General features: G+C 43.6%; 1 long non-coding RNA gene and 1 pseudogene across 1 annotated transcript; both read right to left on the bottom strand.

Moving 5' to 3' along the window:
• Positions 1 to 327: 327 nt before the first annotated feature.
• LOC119357350 lies at positions 328 to 5,687 on the bottom strand (annotated as a pseudogene).
• Positions 5,688 to 12,558: 6,871 nt separating this feature from the next.
• On the bottom strand, positions 12,559 to 13,018 carry LOC119352549. Its single transcript, XR_005170197.1, has 2 exons — positions 12,908 to 13,018; positions 12,559 to 12,800 (listed from the first exon to the last, which is right to left on the bottom strand). It is a non-coding gene; the product is annotated as an uncharacterized LOC119352549 (long non-coding RNA).
• Positions 13,019 to 13,089: the final 71 nt, after the last annotated feature.

The raw sequence follows: 13,089 nt of genomic DNA, 5'->3' as shown, positions 1-13,089 counted from the left end.
GATCGCTTTATTTGTTTTCCTTTTTTTTTCTCGTCATGCATAGCTTTGGTCTTATATGACTTTGCTATTTGTTGGTGTGTTTTATGTGTGCATGTGTCGGTGTTGGCTGTGTGCATCCTAATTATGCAGAGGCCGGGTGTGTGTTCATTATGTTTGTATCCTCTTGATGCTCCATTTTGAGCCAATAAAATGCACCTTTTATAAAAAAAAAATATTCCAAATCCTACTCCTAATACTTAATCATGTCTAATCTCTTGTGCCCCAAACTTGGCACGTCAGTGGTACTGTTGACCCACATAATGAACTCGCTGTCGTTTCATAAGTTGCAACAAGTTTACTCCGATTGTGCAAACTGCAAAGTGATAGTTAGCAGCAGAAATATGGATTGCAGAGGAATTATTGATGGATCTTTTTCAGAAGGACAGAAGTGGGCACAAATAAATGGATAGAGACAGCGATACGAATGCATGACGCCTTGCTGTCCTCAGGTCTTCCACCTTCGAAGTAATGCAGCTACCGGACATAATCCCTTGAAGAACAAAACATGGTCAGTAGAGAAAATCTGGCAACGAAAGGAGAGTTTCAACTTAAGACACACAACATATTAGCATTCATACGTCTACAGGTTAGCAAGTTTTTCCAAAAATGCCATCCATAGGGAATTACTGCAAACATCAAACTTTTCTTTTGGGAAATATTAAGAGATCAAAGTTTTGTGCCATCAATAAGTGAGAGTGTTTTTCAGTTTCATTTTGTCATCAATAGAGACAATGAGATGTAACACACGACGTTTCGTTGTCCTCAGGTCTCCTGACTTCCAAGTAAGTAGTGCTGCACCAAGTCTCGCCATCCCCGGGTCTTCCAACTTCCAAGCAATGCAGCCATGGGTTTGAGCTCGCTTGTCATTTAGTAGAACTCATCCTTCAAGAAAAACAATACATGGTCGGTAAAGCAAATTTGGGGGAAAAATATAGTGTTCGACTAAACCCACGCAGCATCTAGCGAGTTTTCTCAAAATGTCACTTATGTTGAATCGGAACTAACAAGCAGAAACGAGACATACAATACACGAAAGGTGTCATCAACAAGCAAGTCCAGCATGATTTAAGTTGGATTTTACCAGTATATAACATGAATTTTGAACAAATGCAGAGTAAAAGCTGAGGGGGCAACACGTACCTTTGCTGCACCTTCTCATGATCCCTGATACTCCCTTTAAATTTGGACACTCGCATATCCACACTGACTTTATTTTCTCAACTGCCTTTGCTCCACCGATTGAAACTAGGTCTGGACAATGCCGAATCTCCAACAACTCAAGTGATGTAAGATTACAGCGCCAAATGTCGCCTGGAATGCATCTTATACCCTGGCATCCCTTCATTGTCAGTGAGACGAGGGACGTTAGATTTGTAAGGCAGCTGGGAACAGATGAAAACATATCCCCACAATAATGCAAGCTGAGCCTTTGCAGAGACGATGGCAACACCAATCCCCTTTGCCAGTTGAGACTTCTGCAGTTGTGAATCCGCAGATCTTTCAGATAAGGAAAACTCCCAAAGCTTTCACCTGGCAGGGACGGTAACTCCTCACAAAATCTGATTGCAATTTCCTCAATAGCAGGTAGATATTCTTGTGTTAGGAGGTCATCAAGGGTTGACAATTTATCACAATGTGAAATACTTAGGACACTAAGGGACGAGAATGCTCTAATGCTGCCAGTGCCCGTACAAAGGGAAAGGTTAGTGGAGCCTCCAATAGATGTAAGAGAGCGGCACAGAATGTGCAACTCCCGTAGAGCTGGAAGACTCCACATCTGTAGTTGGATGGACCTGACAAACTCACTTGATAGATCAAAGTAGGTGAGGGAGCAGCATTCAATGCTGTAAAAGAGAGCAGAACGAGACAGTCTGAGCTTCTTAAGGGATGGCGATACCAATCTTCGGGAGCGGATTTTTGGACAAGAGAAAATGGTCAGTTCTTCAAGAAAATGAAAATCCCCAAACATTTCCGTTGGTATTGATTCTAACCTCTTGCAACCTCCAATTGTTATTTTCTTCACGGCTGGTACATACTTTGGTAGTAGAAAATGTTCGAGGCTTGATAAATTTCGGCAGCCATAAATGGCTAGATCTGTCAGGGATAGAAACATACCAACACTATCATTATTGTTGTGAACTAGCACTGCAGGTATCACATTTAAGCCTATAATCTGTGAGATCATGCACAACGATATGCTCTTGAGTCCAACACAGTCTGTAAAAGTAAGTGATTCTAAGCTTGGTAAGTTTTGCGGCCGAAACCAGCTTGGGAGCGAGACACCGGCATAATTCTGGAGGAACAGAGACTTGAGACTGATAGGAGGTTGCAGAGATTGAAGCACATCTATCTCATTGTCCTGGATGATTTGAGACTGATGAAGCATGTCTATCTCATTGTCCTGCATGGACTGAGACTCGGGATAGCCTAAAAACCGTGGCGAAATTGGTAACCCATCTGATTCGAATTTCAGTTTCAACTCGTCAAGGTCTTTCTTATTCTTCAGTTTTGATTCTGCTGCATCATCCTTAGTTAGCATGCCAACATGAGCGATCTCCAAGCCACGAAATTGGTTCAGATTCTTCATTAACCTAACTATTCTTTGTCCCTGCCCATCTGCTGCATTAACACGCATGCGGCACCCAGGATAATATGGTAATCCATCCAATTCAAATTTCTGTAAGTTGATCAACTTACCAAAGTCACTAGGCAGACTTTCTAGCTTGCATAGAAAATCTGCAGATTATATAGCCAACAGAAAGTTGAAGGAATCCTCTTCAAAGCACAATCTCTGGAGATTTCAAGGTACCGAAGATGCTTCAAGTTGCCAATACTACCTGGTAACTCATCTGTGGAGGCACAAGAAATCACACGCATACGCAAAAGTTTAGTACACCAGTGGCCCATTACAAATCCTGCTTCTTTCCCTAAACTCTTCTTGCAAATTAGGGTACGCAACTTTGTGTACCTGCACAGTCTCAACAAGTTGGAACCATCAAAGTCACTGCTAGGGAGTACGTACAGATGACGAACATCCTGTGGGACTTTATCAAAGCAACTATCATTTCTTAAGATGAAGCAGTCGTGCTCTGAAACTTTTTGTGCCAGGTCATGCAATAGGTCAGGGATTACGTATCCACCAGGAACCATTTGAAAGAAGGACCGTGTTACAAATACTGACAGCCAATATCTTGAATTGGAACACCACCTTGAGATTCCACAAAGCCTTCTGCTACCCAAACTTCAGCTAAGCGTGCCTTCTGGAATTTGTAATCTTTGGGGTACACAGAACAGAATGCGAAGCATCGCTTCAAATAGAATGGTAAATGCATGTAGCTCAACTGAAGAGCAGGAAAAATGTCAGCCTCCTCTTGTCTCAACTCCCACAGTTCACTCTCAAGTATAGAATTCCAATGGGATGCTTGAAGGTCCATGCTTAACATGCGTCCCAAAGTTTTGGCGGCCAAAGGAGAACCCTTCAATTTAGGAAGTATACTTCTACCGATGCGCTCTAACTCAGGATCAATCTCAGACCTCCCATCTCCAAACACGCACAATTTGAAAAAATTCCAAAAGACATCACCTTTTAGACCATCTAAGATAATGGGCTCCATTGTCCGCACCCCCTCAGTAACCTCTGAACATCTAGTAGTGACCAAAATCATGCTCCCCCCTCGGACATCCCTAAAAGGTGCACAAAACCTCTTCCAACACTGCCCATTTTCCTTCAAGGCATCATCCCGCATATCATCAAGGAATACCAATAACCTTTTATTGCTCACATGCTTAGAAAGGTCACGCTGGAGAGAATCCAAATCATCGGTTGTTGTCTCCTCCCCAGTACAGAATTGTATGGCCTTTTTAGTTAACCTCTTCACATCAAAGTCATCTGAGACACGAATCCAAATGATCCGAGGCTTCCCCGGTTGATTGAACCATATACGTCGGGCCAAAGTAGTCTTTCCAACACCACCAGTTCCTTGTATTACCAAAACAGGAAGGCTCGATATTCTTCTTGATCCGTTACTGAATTGGTTGTTTGCTGATGCGCTTGTTGATGCATTGGCCAAACTCGTTGCTCTCTCACGTTTTGAATTTGTGGGAGATCTCATCACCTTCGCTAGCTCCTTGTAATAACAAAACAATAGGTCTTCACATGGCAAATAGCCGGTCTTTGGCTTGACTAATCTGTCAACGTGTTGTGTAGCTTCAGCAAGCCCCAGGATCTCCAGCTGATTCGAAAGATTCCTCAACCTTGATTGGACATGACTCAGCTTGCCGAAGCTGCTGCCTTGGATGAAATCATCGATGAACTCGACGAGAGGAGGAGATTGGGCTGCATTGCCCTCAACTTGCGCCTTCACCTCATACCATTTGGCCTCATCAAAAAGGTCCTCGACCTCATTCACTGTATCTTTGAGTAGTGGAAGGAGGTTTTCCACACGGGTGTCATGGCCTCTCCGCTCTGCTCGGTCAATGAGGTCATACATTGCAGGAAGAGCATCCCTGAGACGTTGTAGGCCACCCTGTAAGCGCGACACATGCTCCTGGAGACTTTCTTGCTGTGAGCCACTCAAGCCGGAGTGCAGAGATGAAATGTCAGATCTGGTCCACTGGAACAAATTGACACAATCATCGACAGCACTAATTATCCCAGTGGCAGATAGGCTCATGGTGACTGGATGTTTGACATGTGTTGTCATCCTGCCTGCGAGCAAGCAAATTAGCAGTAGACACAATTTAGCATTATATATATAGACGCAGCCAGCTAGCAATAATTATGTTATTATGGAAGTAAATTTTGCAGTCTATATGTACACAACAACAAGTCATTAATTGAGCAAACTGTTTTCTGTATTTGCCCAGCAGATATGTTGCCGTGGAATTAGTTATACATCGGCCGCAAAGTTAATTAGAGGAAGACAAAGATATCTCTGCAATTACTAATATGGGCATCAGGTGCAAACAAAGCTGTGAATAAACAAACAAAGATGTGTATGAAATTGAAGCAACTTTTGGGGAAACAGCCACATCCACATCCACATCCAAATCCAATCATGCCTGGTTGATGTGAGTGTGAGGTAATTCCATACACGTTTTTCTGGTATTATTATTATTGTTTGTGTAGTTTTTCCCTTGTGCTATACAGTTTAATTTATTACTGTAGTAGGTAAAACTGCTGCTTCTTTGGTCCATTCTTCAGGTAAAGCTTCTAGTTCTAGATAAGATAAATAAAAATACAGAAGGGTTGGATTTCAATCCAAAGCGAAAACCAGTCGCAATCTTTCTTTCTTTCTTTCTTTCTTTTATGGAGGGTGCAAATGGTAAACTAATCGAAAGCTTTGTTTAAGGCTCTAGAGTGTAGAGATACTAAAGTAAAAATTGTGTCTTGCAAGCGGAAAATGGCAGTATCCTTAGAGTATGCGAGGAGAGGAGAGGAGAGCATTGATAAATCAAGGACGCGGATGCGCTGAAAGAAAGAAAGAAAGGAAGGAAGGAATCCAGGCAAGGGTGGGTGGAGGGGCGCTCACCCTGGCCCAGATCTCCGGTACGTGTCTTGCCGCCGGCGAGCGCCGTCAGGTCAGGTCAGACGCGCAGCCCTGGCGGGAGGAGAGAGACGGCCGGTACGTGTGTTGCCGCGGCGTCAGGGCGGGAGGATCTGTGGATGTGGATGTGGATGTGGATGTGGATAGGATGGGAGGGGGAGTGAAGTGAAGCTTATTCGTGGGGAAGGAGTGACGTCCACCATCGGATGGGAGGGGGAGGTCTGCATTTTTCTTTTCTTTTCTTAGATGTTCTTTTTAGACGATCCCATGTATTTTCCACCATGGTGGCTCCCTGACCACTAGTCTACATCAACCGCCGAGTTTTGGTTGCCGCAAGAAAACCGCAAACATGTCTTGTCTCCGTGCACGGGGATAGTTTTTTGCCCGTCTCCTAAACTCGTCGGGTTTTCTGAACCCGCGGAGAACCCATCCCTGCGAGAGCAGCCAGCGAGAACAACAACTTTTGAAAAAGGTAGGAGCACATTTCAGCAATAGCAGTAGCAAAATTCAGCATATTTAAGCAGTAAAACATGAGATAAAATAGTAGACTGGGTCGGTCGTGTAGTCGAGGTGGGCGTTCGGTTGGATCAGTGGAGTGGATGGGTGGAAAAATCTGTGGATCAGTGGATGGTAGGTATTTTGATCAATAATGGCGGCTTTTGGGTTTGGGTACTACTGAAATGGGTTCGAACCCACGAAACATGCCAGGTTTTTTATTTTACCCAAAAACAGCTCCAAGGGTTAGAAAACCGTGGATGACATTTTTTAAGATGACATTTTTATTATTAAGAGCTGTCATTTTTATATTAATACATATTTTTTTATCATTGAGAGAAGACATTTTTATTATTAAGAGATGACATTTTTCTTATAAAAGATTGCATTTTTTGTTATTAAGAGGTGGCGTTTTGTTTTTATGACTTTTTTTTGTTTATTTAGAGATAGCATTTTTTTATTTAATTTGTGTTCACATGGCAACTCAAATTGTAGGACCACGGTAAGTTTAAATATATGTTTTAACATCCATGGTTAATTTCTGATATCAGAGGATGACATTTTCATAAATTCAAAGCATGGCTTTTTCCAAAAAGTTTAGGTTTTCTATGTGTTTTTATAAGAAAATGATTTTTTCTGGGGTTGATGGCGTTTTTTAATATGAAAAAGCTAAGCGGCCCTTTTTGGGTCAGTGAGGGTTGCCACCCAGCGGACAATCGAAACAATCATTGGAAGCTTCCCTCCCCCTACCGAATGAATCCTTCGATGTGTGTGAGGGGAGGGGGGCGCTTCGGGAGCAACTAGTTGGCGAGCGCTCCTTCAGGAGCCTCCCAACGATCACTTGGTGGTGGGATGAGAGTGCGCCACTTGACGCGCTCTCAGCCGACACCACGTGTCGCGCTCTAGGCGCTCTCTCCGGATTTGTTTTTTTAATATTATTTTTGCACGCATTTTTGGCTTTTTAAACGGTTTTTTGGTTTTATATGACTTTTTGATTTTTCATCAGTCTTCCTTAGCTTTAGGACAAAAGCAATTGCATAATTTTTTTTCTTTCACTAGAGGCACGGTTGTGCTTTCGCGAGAAGCGCGCCCATGCCTCTCTGAAAAGGAAAAAAAATGCGTTTTTTGTTTTTTTTTCTTCCGTCAGAGGCACAGTTTTGCTTCCATGAGAAGTACGGCCATGCCGAGAGGCATGATCGTGCTTCTCAGAAATTAAAAAAACATTTTTTTCTTCCGCGAGAGGCACGGTTTTGCTTCTGCTTGAGATACGGTTGTGCTTTCGCGAGAGACACGGCCGCGCCTCTCGGAAACGAAAAAACGCATTTCTATTTTTTTTGCTCCCGCGAGAAGCACGGTTTTGCTTCCGTGAGAGATGCGGTTGTGCTTTCGCGGGAGGCACGACCATGCCTCTTGGAAACATTAAAAGCCGTGTTTTCTGGTTTTTCTTTTCCGTGGGAGGCATGATTTTGCTTCTGTGAGAGGCACGGTTGTGCTTCCGCGAGAGGCACGGCCGTGCCTCTTTTGGAAAGGAAAAAAACGTGTTCCTGGTTTGATTTTCCCGTCCGAATTTTTTCGTGAATTTTTTTTTCATCAAAACCTATCAACATGGGATCTAATATTGAAGATATCGACATGAGGAATCTAATGGTGAAAATGGTTCAAGATTTGAACGCACAGTTTAAGAGGTAAAACATTTTGAATAAAGTGATGTACGAAAAAAAGAGAAAACTCTCAGTTTGCGATAAGTGACGCGCATGCAGTGTGCGTCATTTATCCCAACCTGAGAAGATGAAAGTGATCTTTGAAAGAAGTACTCCATAATCAGTGATTTCGGGGTGCTCCCGAGCGCATGGCCAGATATTAGGTGTCCATCAACATATAGAAAAACAAACCATCAAAACATAAAAAAGCATACCTTTCCCGAGTGAGCCTCAGAAACTTTTACACGAGGTTTGAGCTCAGTTTGAGTGTTCAAACAATTCAAAGGTTGTTTGAATTGAATGAAAGCAAAAAATTTAGGCTAATAAAAACAGAAATAATAAAAAGAAAAGAGGAAAACAACAGCCCTTGATTTTGGGCCAAGCCCGGCCCACTAGCGTGGCATCTCCTGGAAACACCTTCGTGCCAGACGGTGGAAACCCTCACTGATGGGTGGCGCTAGTTGGGCCGCCTAGGCGCGCGGGAATAACATCGTCATTTTTGTTTTGTTTTTTCCACGTTTTTTTTATTTTTTACTTTTGTTTATACTTCTAAATATTCAAAATAATTATATAATGCAAACATCACTCTATATTTAACATTTTAAAAATGTTGATTAAGCATTTGAAAAATGTTAAATATGTATAGGAAAAATGTTTATCATGTATACGAATAACGTGTACAAAATAAAATGTGTATAAAACAATTTGATCATGTATTTAAAAATTTTAGTCAATAATTTGAAAAATTGTTGAACAAATGTTGGCAAAATGTTGAACAAGTGTTTGCAAAATATTAGTCAAGCATATGGAAAAAGCTAAATGTGTATAGAAAAAATGTCGACTATGTATTAAAAAATGATGAAAAAATTGATCATCTATATAAAAATTTTAATCAAGCATTTTAATAATGTTGAAAAAGCATACACAAAATGTTAAATGTGTAAAGAAGCAATGTTAACCATGTATTAAAAATGATGGAATTTTTTGATCATATATAAAAATTGTTAATCAAGCATTTCCTAAATGTTAAATGTGTTCAGCAAAAATGTTGAATATGTGTTAAAAATGTTAATATTGCATTCAAAAAATATGAACCAAGCATTTAAAAAATGTTAAATGTGCATAGAAAAAGCGGGGTGCGTGCGTGTGTTTGTGCTGGGTGCTTGATGATCGATGCTTTATATATAAAGCGGGATGGAAGCCTTTTTCTGTAATCCAAGACAAGTAATTTGGGACAGAGGGAGTACATTAGAACTAAGTTACAATTGAGAACCCGCCTGCTCTTTTGCAGTGCAATTTATGGTTGATGTTGCTTTAAAGGAACCAGTGAGGTCAGTGTTCTTGAGGTTTTGTGGTTGTTGCATGTGCTCTTAGCTTATTCAGGCTGTGTACGTGTGCGGATCATTTGCTACATACGTACAGTGACTACACATTGTTTCTTCAGGTTTCATCGATGGTTTACTGTTCACTCCAAGACAACGAGGGACTGATGACTAACTGATAGATTCATCAGTGCGTCAGCCTGCCTACTACTCGTAAGTAATACACTGATAATGCATTGCTACAGTCCTGCCCTAAACCGTGACACAAGAGCAGATGCTGTTGATCTTGACCACCGCACAACTTCTCCCAAATGAACATATGGATCCGGGAGTTTTACATCCGGTGTGTCCACACATATACCACTCGCATTTCCAGATGATTGTGAAGCTTGTGGAAGAAGCACATCTCAGCGCTACTTTGATTCACATGGGTAATCCCTATTTCTACAAACAAGAAATTCTCTACCGAGCAATCCTTGTGTTGGAGTTGTGTCGAATATTGTGTACACGGTAGGTTACAGTTGGACTTTGAGTAGTATTGTGTTTAGATAGGATATGGAGTCGTGTCCTAGTAGGACACTTGTATCCTAGACCTCTCATATATAGCGGGGGTAGACGCACGATGTAACATATGCCAACATAATAGCACCGGAACGCAGGGGAAGCCGGCGGCATGTGCCGGTGTCCAGGGCGACCGGGTGCGGTATTGTAGCGGTGTCATGGGAGGAGCGCCCATAGTCAAGCTCCGGGGATGTAGCCATATCGGTGAACCTCGTTCACAAATCTCGGTGTTGTGCTCGTGTGATTGCTTGGTCCTCGGATGATCGACAGTGGCCTCGGATTTATTCTAACAAGTGGTATCATGAGCAAGGTTTGAAGAGACCGCGGATTGTTGACCTAGAGAAAGTATCAAGTTGGAGATGCAGCCGGCTACGGTGTGGTTCTCAACAAGATTGAAAAAAGCAATCGGAAGTAGAGTCGACGGCGTTGAATCGAGCAAGCGGCAGGCATATCGTAGTGCGGCGCCTGGAAGCGGCCTCGTTGGGCGCGCGTTGGTGCAGCTGTCGCCAGGTCCAGCGGTAGCTATCCGATCGATCGGGCACGGAATCATCGAAGGGATTGACGTAGTAGCTGTCGGCCAAGCCGCTGGTTGCGGCGCTGGTTCAAAGGCAGCAGGCTAGGTGGCCTGTGGCCGAGAGCGGAAACAGGGACCCGAGGTGAAGCCACATCAGGCCATGGTGATCGGGTACTAGGCCGGGCTGGGAGTGCTCGTATGGGAGACTTGTTCCATACTGAATTGCCAAGGTGCTCGTATGTGCAGCGTATTAGAGATTTGTTTTGACAAAAAAAAAGAGGACCGAGTCCTCCCGTACGACTTGGAAAGAGAGGCAGCCAAGTCCAAATCGGAAAGAAAATGATACGCATCCATTGGAAGGCAAGGACAAGGCAAAGCAAACCTAGCATTGGAGTTTTGTGCAAGGGAGCCGAGCCACCACGTGAAGATCAAAGGTTTTTTGGTTGGAATTCCTATTAGTACGTGGAGGTTGTTCGTGTGCTTGGGGCATCGCGTGCAAAGCTCGGATAATTTTTCGCAGGGTCGACCATACAAAGAACCATGGCGCCAACGGGTACTAGGTTTGAGGTGGAGAAGTTCACGGAACTGAAAACCTTGGGTTATGGCAGACACAGACGAAAAATTTGTTGGCACAACAGAGGGATGCTTGAAGGCATTGCCGGAAGTCATGTCAGCTAAGATGGATTTATCATGTGATGGATTAGAATTTGCTGAAGATGATTTGCGAGCCTGGGTCGGACTGGGCTGTCTGGCAGATCGACGTGAGTCGGTTGGTACAGAAGACGGTGGTGGGATCGGCGACGGCGACATAGGAGCGTGATGCTGATGGTGACCGACTTCTGGGCGTGGAAACACGTGGCGCAGGCCCGAGGTTTGTGTGGATTCGACAAGACTATGGCGCGGGGTTGATTCAAGACGGTGCACACTTGAGACCTTGAAGTCGACGGGGCGCGAGGGTGGACTGATCATCTACCATGGAGTCATGTTGAAGGTGGAGCTGGATTGAGGGGCTACGGTGTAAGGATCTAGAGAATCGAAGCCTATTCAGCGGATGGGAAAAAAGCGAGTGACACGTAGTTCAGACTGGAGCCCAGTGGTCTGATGGAAGCGTGAAACTCGTCATCGGTCGGTGATGATCGGTGGTACTCTGCAATGGGGGTTGAGTGGTGTGGTTTTGCGACCCTTGAGACTCGACCAGGACAGCGGAGGCTCGACGCAGTAATAGCGGCGAGGCGTGCGGTATGCACGAGGCATGGAGACGGACCAGGGCTCTGGTGGTCATACATGTGATGAGACAACTGCGAATTTGACTCGGGATGACTACAAGCAATGGTGAAATTTCTTCAAGTTTCAGACAGGCGGTCAAGAAATGAGCAGTGATGTTGAGTTCAGGTAACTCTTATATGTGACACCCAATATGTGAGTTGTTCACTTTCACGCAGGTCAGTGATCAGTGTGTGATGTCGTTGGACGGATACTCTGGAAGTTGGGAGCACAAGCTAGAGTAACAAGGAACTTAATTTTGCTCGAGTGTTGACCGTGGTCAAGAAAAGAAGGGACTACAAGTTGCAGGTGGAGTCATATGAAGTCTTTGGAGTAGCAGCGGTGCTCATGGGATAAACTCAAGTCCAATGTACATGGAAGTTTGACGCATGGACAAATTCAAGGTGGTGGAGAATATTCGCCAAGGTGGAGTTTGTTGGAGTTGTGTCGAATATTGTGTACACGGTAGGTTACAGTTGGACTCTAAGTAGTATTGTGTTTAGATAGGATATGGAGTCGTGTCCTAGTAGGACACTTGTATCCTAGACCTCTCATATATAGCGGGGGTAGACGCACGATGTAACCTATGCCAACATAATAGCACCGGAATGCAGGGGAAGCCGGCGACATGTGCCGGTGTCCAGGGCGACCGGGTGCGGTATTGTAGCGGTGTCATGGGGAGGAGCGCCCATAGTCAAGCCCCGGGGATGTAGCCATATCGGTGAACCTCGTTAACAAATCTCGGTGTTGTGCTCGTGTGATTGCTTGGTCCTCGGATGATCGACAGTGGCCTCGGATTTATTCTAACACCTTGGCAAGGGATTAGTTGATCATTCTCTTACCGAGCAATCCTTGGCAAGGGATTAGTTGATCATTCTCTCTTTGAAGAGATTGATAGGTACATTAGTTTTCTCAGAAGAGAAAGGTTAGAAGAGGCACACATGTCATGAAACTAGTAAGATATCCTAAAGCTTTACGCATTATTTCTCACACGGATTAACATATGTGGTATCATGAGCTTCTCTATTGTTGGTATATGTGGATGCACATGAACAGAGTCCCACAATTCAACATTAGTAGCGGAAGAATTATTTCAATAAACAAGGTGGACATGGAGAGGACGCGGGAGAACAAAGATGGCATTTCTAGGATCCTCATTTTATTATGTAGCATATCTGATGATCCTCAGCACATTCATCTTACAGAGTCTAATCATGGCATACATAGCAAACACAAATAACTGGTGGGCTGCCTGTGCAACCATACTCCCTCAAATGCTTCCCGTAGGAAGCAAGACATGCCAACTTACAAATTGGCTTCACGCATGCATCAATTGTAATCTCGTGAGTGTTGCAGTTCTCTGCAACAAAAAAATTAACCATGTGAGATACTAATAACCATTAGTGTTCTTAGGGAATATCAATTTAGCTTTCATATCTGGAATGAGAAGAGAGAAACACAAATAACCTGCGTGAGTAGAACTTCCAAGTAACACAAGTATGATGAGGAAGCATAGAGTGGCACTTCTCATCTGCATCTTGTGAATGTGCAAAAGAATTTCTGCGTGCCACCTTGTTGGTTTATCCTCCTTTTATATTGCACATACAACTATATGCGGTGCCTAAAGATATTGCTCCAACAAAGATATC

Source organism: Triticum dicoccoides, chromosome 2A (assembly GCF_002162155.2).
Source record: "Triticum dicoccoides isolate Atlit2015 ecotype Zavitan chromosome 2A, WEW_v2.0, whole genome shotgun sequence".
NCBI lineage: Eukaryota > Viridiplantae > Streptophyta > Magnoliopsida > Poales > Poaceae > Triticum > Triticum dicoccoides.
This window is presented reverse-complemented; position numbering and strand designations above follow the sequence as displayed.